This window comes from Dendrobates tinctorius, unplaced genomic scaffold, assembly GCF_039654945.1.
Source record: "Dendrobates tinctorius isolate UK_male_01 unplaced genomic scaffold, ASM3965494v1 ptg000125l, whole genome shotgun sequence".
NCBI lineage: Eukaryota > Metazoa > Chordata > Amphibia > Anura > Dendrobatidae > Dendrobates > Dendrobates tinctorius.
Genome location: NW_027361793.1, coordinates 9029340 through 9042037, shown reverse-complemented (window position 1 = coordinate 9042037; position 12698 = coordinate 9029340). Strand labels below are relative to the sequence as shown.

The 12698-nt window shown below is 41.1% G+C and overlaps 1 long non-coding RNA gene across 1 annotated transcript in view; it reads right to left on the bottom strand.

Moving 5' to 3' along the window:
* The window catches only part of LOC141047020 (uncharacterized), a 97489-nt gene extending 85176 nt beyond the window's left edge, over positions 1-12313 (bottom strand). Inside the window, exon 1 of the long non-coding RNA XR_012219731.1 lies at positions 12191-12313. This is a non-coding gene — a long non-coding RNA (uncharacterized lncRNA). The remainder of the gene's footprint in view (positions 1-12190) is intronic.
* Positions 12314-12698: the final 385 nt, after the last annotated feature.

Sequence of the window (12698 nt, the reverse complement as noted above, 5' to 3'; positions counted from 1 at the left end):
GGAACTTATCTAGATGTGTGGTGAGCACTTTGAACCCCCAAGGGCTTCACAGAAGTTTATAACGTAGAGCCGTGAAAATAAGAAATCTATTTTTTTCCACAAAAATGATCTTTTCGCCCCCAAATTTTTATTTTTACAAGGGTAACAGGAGAAATCATACCCGCACAGTTGTTATGCGATTTGTCCTGAGTACGCCGATACCCCATATGTGGGGGGGAACCACTGTTTGGGCGCATGGGAGAGCTCGGAAGGGAAGGAGTTCTATTTTGGAATGCAGACTTTGATGGAATGGTCTGCGGGCATCATGTTGCGCTTGCAGAGCCCCTGATGGGCCTAAACAGTGGAAACCCCCCACAAGTGACCCCATTTTGGAAACTAGACCCATTAAGGAACTTATCTAGATGTGTGGTGAGCACTTTGAACCTTCAAGTGCTTCACAGAAGTTTATAACGTAGAGCCGTGAAAATAAAAAATCCATTTTTTTTCCACAAAAATGATCTTTTCGCCCCCAAATTTTTATTTTTACAAGGGTAACAGGAGAAATCATACCCAGAGTTGTTATGCGATTTGTCCTGAGTACGCCGATACCCCATATGTGGGGGGGAACCACTGTTTGGGCGCATGGGAGAGCTCGGAAGGGAAGGAGTGCCATTTTGGAATGCAGACTTTGATGGAATGGTCTGCGGGCATCATGTTGCGCTTGCAGAGCCCCTGATGGGCCTAAACAGTGGAAACCCCCCACAGGTGACCCCATTTTGGAAATTAGACCCCCTAAGGAACTTATCTAGATGTGTGGTGAGCACTTTGAACCCCCAAGCGCTTCACAAAAGTTTATAAACGCAGAGCCGTGAAAATAAAAAGTCTTTTTTATTTCCACAAAAGTGATTTTTTAGACCCCAATTTTTAGACCCCCAAAGTTGGCAAATAGTGGAAACCCCTCGATTTTTGCTCCAACCCTAACCCCAACACACCCCTAACCCTAATCCCAACCCTAACCCTAATCCCAACCCTAATCCCTAATTCTAACCCTAATTCTAGTTCGCCCTAACCCTAATTCTAACCCTAGTCGTGACCCGAGCCCTAACCCTAGCCCAGCCCTAGCCCTAGCACAACCCTAACCCTAGCCCTAACCCTAGCCCTAACCCTACCCTAGCCCAACCCTAACCCTAGCCCAACCCTAACCCTAGCCCAACCCTAGCCCAACCCTAACCCTAGCCCTAACCCTACCCTAACCCTAGCCCTAACCCTGCCCTAACCCTAACCCTAGCTCTAACCCTACCCTAACCCTAACCCTAGCCCAACCCTAACCCTAATGGAAAACTGAAAAAAAAAATATTTTCTTTATTTCATTATATTGGCCTATATAAGGGAGTGATAAACGGGGGGGTTATGTACTATTTTTTTTATTTTGATCACTATGATCGTTTATCATAGTGATCAAAATAATGAATGGAATCTGCCAGCCGAAGCCGGCAGATTCCCGGCGGGCGAACTGCGCATGCGCCCGCCATTTTCAAGATGGCAGCGCCCATCGGAGGATGCCGGCGGGACGTGGGACCACCGGGAGGGGACGGAGGGCCACGGAGAGGTACCGGGGGGGGGGATCGGGGACCCTATTTCTCTCTCCTCTGATGTGCGATCACATCAAAGGAGAGAGAAATTAAATGTAAAATCGCGGCTTTTTTTTTGCGGTCGCCGTTATAGGGTTAATAACGGCGATTGCAAAAGCGGGGGTCGGTAAAAACCGACCGATTCATGTTCTCTGGGGTCTCGGTTACCCCTGGCAGCCAAGACCCCGGAGAAAATCCGACACTGGGGGGCGCTATTCACTTAAATCACAGCGCCGTGAATTAACAGCGCTGTGGTTTTAGTACCCTTAATTACCGCCGTTAAAAGGCGTATCGGCGGTCGTTAAGGGGCTAAAGAACAATGAGAGTGAAATCATAGAGAGCGATGTGGGAAAAGCAAATGTTTTAAATACTTTTTTCTCAACAGTGTTCACACAGGAAAAGGATTTGCCAGGGGAAATGCAGAGTGATAATGTAAACTCCCCATTAAGTATTACCTGCCTAACCCAGGAAGAAGTGCAGAACCGCCTTAGTAAGATTAAAATTGACAAATCACCAGGCCCTGATGGCATTCACCCTCGGGTATTAAGGGAGTTAAGTGATGTGATAGACAGGCCTCTATTCCTTATATTTAAAGACTCTATAGAAACAGGGTCTGTTCCTTTTGATTGGCGACAAGCAAATGTGGTACCAATATTCAAAAAGGGGTGTAAAAGGGAACCTGGAAACTATAGGCCGGTAAGCTTATCATCTGTTGTGGGTAAAATTTTTGAAGGGTTTCTAAGGGATACCATTCTGGAATATCTGAATGTTAATAAATGTTTAACTACATATCAACATGGATTTATGAAGGATCGCTCCTGTCAAACTAACCTGATTAGCTTCTATGAGGATGTAAGCTCTCAAATGGACCAAGGAGAATCATTGGATGTCATTTATCTCGACTTCTCTAAAGCATTTGACACTGTCCCACATAAAAGATTGGTAAGTAAGATGAGAAAGATTGGGCTAGGGGAAAATGTGTGTAGATGGATAGGTAGCTGGCTTAGTGATAGAAAACAAAGAGTGGCTATTTATGGGGCATACTCAGATTGGGCCAGGGTTACTAGTGGGGTACCACAGGGTTCTGTATTGGGCCCCCTACTATTTAATATATTTATTAATGATCTAGTGGATGGCTTAAACAGTAAAATATCAATATTTGCAAATGATGCAAAACTATGTAAGGTAGTTAACACAAAGGAGGACAGTTTGCAACTGCTGACAGATTTGAGTAAATTGGAGAATTGGACTGAAAAATGGCAAATGAGGTTTAACACAGATAAGTGTAAGGTTATGCATATGGGAAGGAGAAACAGATGCTACAATTACTTACCAAATGGGAAACTGCTGGGGAAATCAGACATGGAAAAAGACTTAGGCATCTTAGTCAATAAGAAGCTAAATTGGAGTGCCCAGTGTCAGGCAGCTGCCACCAAAGCAAATAGGGTCATGGGATGCATTAGAAGAGGTCTGGGGACACAAGATGAAAACATAATTCTCCCTCTGTACAAATCACTCGTCAGACCACACTTAGAGTCTTGTGTGCAATTTTGGATGCCGGTGCTCAAGAAAGACATTACTGAACTTGAAAGGGTCCACAGGCGGGCTACTAAAATGATAAATGGAGTTGGTTCACTACAATACCCAGAAAGGTTATCAAAATTATGTCTATTTACTCTAGAAAAGAGAAGACTTAGGGGAGACCTAATATTATTATTATTATTATTATTATTTATTGTTATAGCGCCATTTATTCCATGGCGCTTTACATGTGAGGAGGGGTATACATAAAAACAAGTACAATAATCTTAAACAATACAAGTCATAACTGGTACAGGAGGAGAGAGGACCCTGCCCGCGAGGGCTCACAATCTTCAAGGGATGGGTGATAATACAGTAGGCGAGGGTAGAGCTGGTCGTGCAGCGGTTTGGTCGATCGGTGGTTACTGCAGGTTATAGGCTTGTCGGAAGAGGTAGGTAATATATATGTACAAGTATATCAGAGGGCAATACAGAGATCTCTCCAATGAACTGTTTATACCAAGAACTGTGACAAGAACAAGGGGGCATTCTCTTCGTTTGGAGGAAAGACAATTTCTGCACCAGCATAGAAGAGGGTTCTTCAAGGTAAGAGCAGTGAGGCTCTGGAATTCTCTTCCTGAGGAAGTGGTGATGGCCAACTCACTGAATGAATTTAAGAAAGGAATGGATGCTTTTCTTGTGAGTAACAGTATAGAAGGTTATGAATAACATAATATTATAGATAGATGATTGACCCAGCTTATGGAAAGGAAGGAATGTTTTTACCTATGGCGAAAATTGGCTTCTACTCTGTGGGTTTTTTGCCTTCCCCAGGATCAACAATGTAGAACAGCTACACTAAAAATAGGCTGAACTAGATGGACATAAGGTCTTCCTTCAGCCTTCAAAACTATGTTACTATGTTACTAAGTAAACGGGTAACCGATGGACATCGGTGTGCATATCGATTGTACACATGCCATCATTTTTATTGCAAATTCATAAAATGCGTATCTTTTAGCATTAGATTATATACATCATACATATGTTTGCATACAATTCCCCAATTCCCTTAACCCCTTAGCGACAGAGCCAGTTTGCAGCTTAATGACCAGGCCAATTTTTACAATTCTGACCACTGTCCCTTTATGAGGTTATAACTCTGGAACGCTTTAATGGATCCTGCTGATTCTGAGATTGTTTTTTCGTGACATATTGTACTTCATGTTAGTGGTAAAATTTCTTCGATAAGTCTTGTGTTTATTTATGAAAAAAACAGAAATATGGCAAAAAATTTTAAAATTTTGCAATTTTAAAATTTTAAATTTTTATGCCCTTAAATCAGAGAGATGTGTCACATAAATTTCTTAATAAATAACATTTCCCACATGTCTACTTTACATCAGCACAATTTTGGAAGCAAAATTTTTTTCTGTTAGGAAGTTATAAGGGTTAAAAGTTGACCAGCGATTTCTCATTTTTACAACAAAATTTACAAAGCCATTTTTTTTAGGGACCACATCATATTTAAAGTCATTTTGAGGGGTGTACATGACAGAAAATACCCAAAAGTGGCACCATTCTAAAAACTAGACCCCTCAAGGTGCTCAAAACCACATTCAAGAAGTTTATTAACCCTTTAAGTGCTTCACAGGAATGAAAGCAATGTGGATGGAAAAAATTAACATTTAACTTTTTTTTGGAAAAAAATTACTTCAGAACCAATTTTTTTTATTTTCACAAGTGTTAAAAGAGAAAATCAACCACAAAATTTCTTGTACAATTTCTCCTGAATACGCCGATACCCCATATGTGGGGGTAAACCCCTTTTTCAGCACACGGCAGAGCTCGCAAGGGATGGAGCACCGTTTGACTTTTTCAACGCAGAATTGGCTGGAATTAAGATCGGATGCCATGTTGCGTTCGGAGAGCCCTTAATGTGCCTAAACAGTGGAAAACTCCAACAAGTGACCCCATTTTGGAAACTAGACCCATTAAGGAACTTATCTAGATGTGTGGTGAGCACTTTGAACCTTCAAGTGCTTCACAGAAGTTTATAACGTAGAGCCGTGAAAATAAGAAATCCATTTTTTTTTTCAACAAAAATGATCTTTTCACCCCGAAATTTTTATTTTTACAAGGGTAACAGGAGAAATCATACCCCCACAGTTATTATGCGATTTGTCCTGAGTACGCCGATACCCCATATGTGGGGAGGAACCACTGTTTGGGCGCATGGGAGAGCTCGGAAGGGAAGGAGTGCCATTTTGGAATGCAGACTTTGATGGAATGGTCTGCGGGCATCATGTTGCGTTTGCAGAGCCCCTGATGGGCCTAAACAGTGGAAACCCCCAACAAGTGACTTTATTTTGGAAACTAGACCCATGAAGGAACTTATCTAGATGTGTGGTGAGCACTCTGAACCTTCAAGTGCTTCACAGAAGTTTAAAACGTAGAGCCGTGAAAATAAGAAATCAATTTTTTTTCCACAAAAATGATCTTTTCACCCCCAAATTTTTATTTTTACAAGGGTAACAGGAGAAATCATACCCCCACAGTTATTATGCGATTTGTCCTGAGTACGCTGATACCCCATATGTGGGGAGGAACCACTGTTTGGGCGCATGGGAGAGCTCGGAAGGGAAGGAGTGCCATTTTGGAATGCAGACTTTGATGGAATGGTCTGCGGGCATCATGTTGCGTTTACAGAGCCCCTGATGGGCCTAAACAGTGGAAACCCCCCACAAGTGACCCCATTTTGGAAACTAGACCCCCTAAGGAACTTATCTAGATGTGTGGTGAGCACTTTGAACCCCCAAGCGCGTCACAGAAGTTTATAAACGCAGAGCCGTGAAAATAAAAAGTCTTTTATTTCCACAAAAGTGATTTTTTAGACCCCAATTTTTAGACCCCCAAAGTTGGTAAATAGTGGAAACCCCTCAATTCTTGCTCCAACCCTAACCCCAACACACCCCTAACCCTAATCCCAACCCTAATCCCTAATCCTAATTCTAACCCTAATCCTAGTTCGCCCTAGCCCTAACCCTAGCCCAACCCTAACCCTTAACCCTAGCCCAACCCTAGCCCAACCCTAACCCTTAACCCTAGCCCAACCCTAACCCTAGCCTAACCCTAGCCTAACCCTAACCCTAGCCTAACCCTAACCCTAGCCTAACCCTAACCCTAGCCTAACCCTAACCCTAGCCTAACCCTAACCCTTATGGAAAACTGAAAAAGAAAATATTTTTTTTATTTCATTATGTGTGCCTATATAAGGGGGTGATAAACGGGGGGGTTATGTACTATTTTTATTATTTTGATCACTATGATCGTTTATCATAGTGATCAAAATAATGAATGGAATCTGCCAGCCGGAGCCAGCAGATTCCCGGCGGGCGCACTGCGCATGCGCCCACCATTTTCAAGATGGCGGCGCCCATCGGATGACGCCGGCGGGCGCGGGACCACCGGGAGGGGACGGAGGACAAGGGAGAGGTACCGTGAGGGGACCGGAGGGATTGGGGACCCTATTTCTCTATCCTCTGATGTGCGATCACATCAGAGGAAAGAGAAATTAAATGTAAAATCGCGGCTTTTTTTTTTTTTGTGGTCGCCGTTATAGGGTTAATAAAGGCGATCGCAAAAGCGGGGGTCGGTAAAAACCGACCGATTCATGTTCTCTGGGGTCTCGGCTACCCCTGGCAGCTGAGACCCCGGAGAAAATCCGACACTGGGGGGCGCTATTCACTTAAATCACAGCGCCGTGAAATAACGGCGCTGTGGTTTAAGTACCCTTAATTACCGCCGTTAAAAGGCGTATCGGCGGTCGTTAAGGGGTTAAGCCAACAGACTTGCTCTAATATCTGTATGTAAGGAGATCATTGTATACATTAACTGTAGCTCAGATGGTTCAAAGTTGGACAACAAGAAAATAAATATAATAAGAGAGGAAATCAAGCAAAGAAAAATAAAAGTAAAAAATGTGTTAAAAAAATTAGGCGACTCCTCTTTTGGATTGCTAAATTGAGTTTCTCGAGTCTAGGACTTTTTTTTACAAATACCGGATTTGACCTTGCAATGCTCACAAAATTTTGGCTACTCTATTATTATGTTTTCGTCAACAGAGGGCATTTTAGATATTTGGGTCTAAGTATTATGCAGGCATCCCAGAACACATTTATTTCCACTACTTTGATTTATAAAGAGCTTGTAAAGCTATAATTTTTTTGTGGCTTATGAGGACTCCAAGTGGTTTACAGCTTTGGCCTCCTCTTCCCACGCCTACACAGCCCTGTGTGATTGTAGCAAATCACTTAATCACCCAGTGTGCACATTTAAGTGTAATTGTCCTATCACCTCCCGAGCCATGCCCATCCCACTAATTTGTTCTGTTGCCATTCTGAATGTGTGAGCGGGCTTCATTCTTTCTGTAGGTGTGTAACAAGACAAGGATTCCGTTGTGTCAGTTTGTGTAACTCAGACACCCACATACCACACACTGCAGCTTTGTTATCGCACATTTGATGCTGGGTTTAATAGTGTAGAATAATTTATGAATTAGAAAACAAAAAAGTCCAGCTGAAATACCATGTTAGAACAGCGTCAACAAATGTGTAATTGTTCTCTGAAACCATATAACATTTGAATCCCATCACAGAGAAAAACAATACAATTAAAACTTGCATGTATCTTTGTAACTACAACATCAATTTGAAAAAAGTTGGGACTCTGTATAAAATGTAAAGATAACAAAAAAAACAAGAATGCGATAATAGGGAAATTTCTTAGTGCCATATTTTATTCACAACAGAATATAGCACACAGATCAGAAGTTGAAAGTTAGATTTTTTTTCCATTTCATTTAGAAATTGATGGCAGTAACACATCTCAAAAAAGTTGGGACATGACCACATCTGCCATTGTGTAACATCCCTTCTTATTACAACAGTCTGTACATGTCTGGGAAATAAGGAGACCAATTGCTGAAATTTTGGGAGAGGAGTGTTGTCCCATTCTTGTCTATGTAGGACTCTCACTGCTGCACTGTCCGAGGTCTTACCTGGATGTTTTGTTTCATAATGCGCCAAATGTTTTTTGTTGGTGAAAGGTCTGGACTGCAGGAGACTGGATGTTCTTCTGTAAAGCCATGATGTTGTGATGGATGCAGTATGAGATTTATGATTGTAATTGTTGAAATATGCAAGGCCTTCCCTGAAATAGACGTTATCTGCATAGGAGCATTTAATATTCTAAAACCTCTATATAATGCTCACCATTGATAGCGCCTTTCAAGATGTGTAAGCTGCCCATGCCATAGGCCCTAATGAACCCCTATATCATCAGAGATATAGGCTCCTGTACTGTGCTCTGATAACAAGTTGTATGGTTTCTTTCTTCATGAGTCTGCAGGACACGGTGTCCGTGACCACAGAACAGTTTTCCATTTTTCCCCAGTCCATTTTGAAAGAGAAGAAGACAGAAGCGATTCTGGATTGTGTTGATATATGACTTCTTCTTTGTCTGATAGATCTTTGATTTTCATTTGTGGATAAATCAGAAACCTCCCTAACCCATAAAGTTTCATTGATCAATACACACATCCATTTAACCCCTTAGTGACCAGGCCAAATTTTTCAAATCTGACCTATTCCACTGATTTTCAAATTGTTTTTTCATGACACATTGTGCCTAATGCTAATCGTAAATTTACCTTGATATGTTTTGGGTTAATAAATAAAAATATCAGAAATTCAACAAAAATTTTAAAGCATTTGCAATTTTCCAACTTTAAATGTTAATTCTGTTAATCCAGATCGTCAGATCACACAGAAAAGCCAATAAGTAACATTTACCTCATGTCTGATTTACATCTACACCATTTGTAAAATGTTCTTTTACTTTGTTAGGTTTTTGTTCGGTTTAAAAATGTAGCTGCAATTTCTCAAATTTTCGAGGAAATTTACACAATTTACTTTTTTAAGGGACCTATTCAGTTTTGAAGTGATTTTGGGGGTGTATATATAGTAAAACCCCCAAAAGTGATACAATTTTAAAAACAGATAAACACTGTGGGGAAACAGAGTACCAGAAGTAGAGTGGTACTTTTTAAAAAAGGTATGTTAAAACCTGGTAAGGCCTGTTTCACACTTCAGTTGTTTGATGTCAGTCAAAATCCGCCGTTTTGCAAAAAAAACGGATCCGCCGTTTTTTTGGCGGATCCGTTTTTTTTTCCATTGACTTGCATTAGCGGCAGATTTTGACGGATGGTCATCCGTTGGATCCGTTTTTTGACGGATCTGCCAAAATTTTGGCGTTCGCTGACTTGAGTGGACGGACAATGAAACGTTTTTTGTCTGCGTCAAAATAGTAGATAGCGGATCCGCCGCTATCCGCCATTTGTTATAATGGTCGCCTATGGGTGGTGGATCCGTTGCCAACTGTTTTTTGACGGAATCCGGCAACGTATCCGTTTTTTGACACTGAGCATGCCCGGAAGAATTTCCTTGCCAGAAATTTAACCCCAAATTCCATTCTGGCGGCAGAAAAAGTCTCTCTCTCTCACTCTTTTTTTTCCCCAGACTGATTTTCCTTTACATTTCAGTAACTCACTACTAAAGCGGATCTGTCAAAAAATGGATCTGGTGGCATCCGTTTGTGCCACAACGGAAACGGATCCGTTTTTTCACAACCTGGCGGATTTTGACTGATGTCAAATAACTGAAATGTGAAACAGGCCTAATCTGTTCACCTGTGCAAGTTGTACGTGCCCATGATCAGGAACTGCTGCGGATCATCCACAGAAACTGACAAGCGGCGCATCTTTCAGGACCGCAGTACGTCAATTTCAGTGAACACATGCGAACTTACCTGCGCACAATAGCGTTTTGGACGCAGCGAAAATATGCTGCATCCAAAATGCTGCTACTTCGAGAGCGTGGACAATAACGGTTGCTGTGTTCCATGGTTGGGGGATGAGCTTCACCTGGATGCTTGCAGGAAAAGGCAATTCACAGTTTTGAGTTGCACTAACCGAAAGTATGATTCTTTATCCAATATATAAAGTAGCAGTTTTCATTCCACAACATGTTTCCACATCGGACTGACGTCTTTCTCAGGTGTAAAAACTGTTCACCAGTCCGTCGTGGAAACACATTGTGGAATAAAAACTGCTTCTTTATATATTGGATCAAGGATCATCATTTCGGTTACTACAGCCCAAAACCACACTTTTTAAAACCGCACCTATCAACATATTAAAAATACAATCAGGTAGTTTATTAACCATTCAGGTAAATTTCAGGAATTAATGCAACATGGCATGACAGAAATGAAAAATGTTATTTTTATTACCTAAATGTTGCTAGCCTCTGAACAGGCCACTATACCTGACAGACATTCAGGCCATTATTTGGCCACAAAATTGTCAGGGCAACCATCAAGATCGCACAATCATAATCTCAGGTTGCCGATGGGGTTAAAGACGAAGCCCCCACAATTTGTTAACCATCTTGATGCTGTAGTCACTATTGACAGCAGCATGTAAAAAGTTAAACGGCAATGGTTGTTGTGAACACCGCCTCTGCCTGATGCAACAGGGTGTCCGCTATAGTATACAGCTGACTGCTTCTAGATTTTTACCCATTGAGGGATGCTATTCTCTTTTATCTCAGGTCAGTAAAAAGACATATTAATGCTCACTAGGGTTTAAAAATTCATATGTCTGGTCCATAAAACTCAAAGCAAGTCACATTGTGATCAGGTTTGTGGATCAGACTTTCCCATCTAAACCCTTCACTCCGTGGTTATTTTTCATTTTTGTTTTTTTCCTTCACTTCTTTTCAATCCCCATAGCCATATGAGGGCTTGTTTTCTGTGGGATAAGTTGTAATTTTAATTCCATTCATTTTATGTTGTGATGCACTGAAAAGCAGGAATAAAATTCCAAGTGGGTGGAAATCGCAAAATAGTGCACTTTCACAATTGTTTTTGGGTTTTTATTTACCATTTTCAATATACAGAAAAACTGTCCTACCAATATGATTCTGCAGGTCAGTACTTGCACGCAGATACCAAACAAGCATAGTTTTTTATTTTATTTAAGTGGTGAAAAAAAATCAACAATTTGTGAAAAAAGAAAAAACTAAACCTTTTTTGTGTAATGACCTTTTTTCCAAGACTCACAACGTTTTCATTTTTCAGAATATGGGGCTGTGTAATAGCTTATTTTTTGTGTCCTGAACTTGCATTTTTACTGATACCATTTTAGTGTAGATATAATATTTTGATCGCCTCTTATTGCATTTTATTTCAATGTTGCGGCAGCCCCCCAAAAAAATCCAATTTTGGCACTTTGATTTTTTTTGTTGTGCCATTTAACACTTGGATTAATTTATTTTATAAATTATAGATTAGACTTTTACAAACAGTGATAACAAATATGTGTATTTTAGATTTTTTTAATTGTTTGATTTTTAATGGGGCAAAAGGGGGTGATTTAAACTTTTGTATTTCTTTTTTTTTTTTTCATATTTTTTAAAAAGTTTTTTCACTTTTCCCCTTAGGGACTTAAATCAGCCGTCATGTGCAGGGAAAAAAGCAGGATCGGTATCTGAGCCCGTATCAAAGTCAGGGAGCCAATATATGACATATCAGTATGTCATATGTCGGTAAGAAGTTAAGTCAGTGGAGATTCATTACACATGGATGTAAAAAGTCAGATGCAAAAAAGTCAGATGTTAAAAGTCATATCTAAAAAAATATACTTTTTACATCTGTGCTCCATTTGTTTTTCATTGATTCATTGTTAATTGTCAATGGACACAGAGTTCTCTCTTCACACAGGTAATCAACTGAGCCACCCTGCATGTATTTACTCCATTCACTGCTAGCAAGCAGCCTGAATGGTACAACTTCCCACCTCTGCTGCCTCTATTTTCTGCTGCAATATATCCAAATGGTAGAACTCCATACTTCTGCTGCTTTACCATTTTGCTGCATATTTTAATGTGCTTGCTAAAGCTTTGGTATAATTCATTTGTTGCTCTTTATGTAATACTTACTGTTTTAGATCCGTGACTGGGGCCTCTCTAGATCTGATCAGGTGGAAGGAGCTATAGCATATTGACACAGCCTGGTCTAGTGCCTTTGATCATCTAACCATCCCCTGGTGTGCTGGCCCCAGCTGCCAAATTAGACCCCACCAGCTCCCACAATCCCTCTCTCCTGACCCTGTAGTGTGGCCTATATATGTAGTAATTCCTAAGGGGAAGCACGCAGTGTGGGGTACAGCACGCAAGCATCCCATAAGCAAAGCATCACAGAAGCTAAGCATCAGGAAGATGGCAGTTGTACATGGCAGTGAATCAGGTAACCCACACTTTGCTCTCCCCTTTAACCATGTGCTTTATTTTTATCCTCCTGTGTTCCCTTGCCATCCACATTCACCACCCTCTCCCCCCTCCATCACGACTCATTCACATCAGCTCCTCTATACCTCCCTTTCCCATGTACAGCTCCCATGCACTCCTCACCTTCCAGAGAAACCTCAGCTCATGTTGTCCAAACACA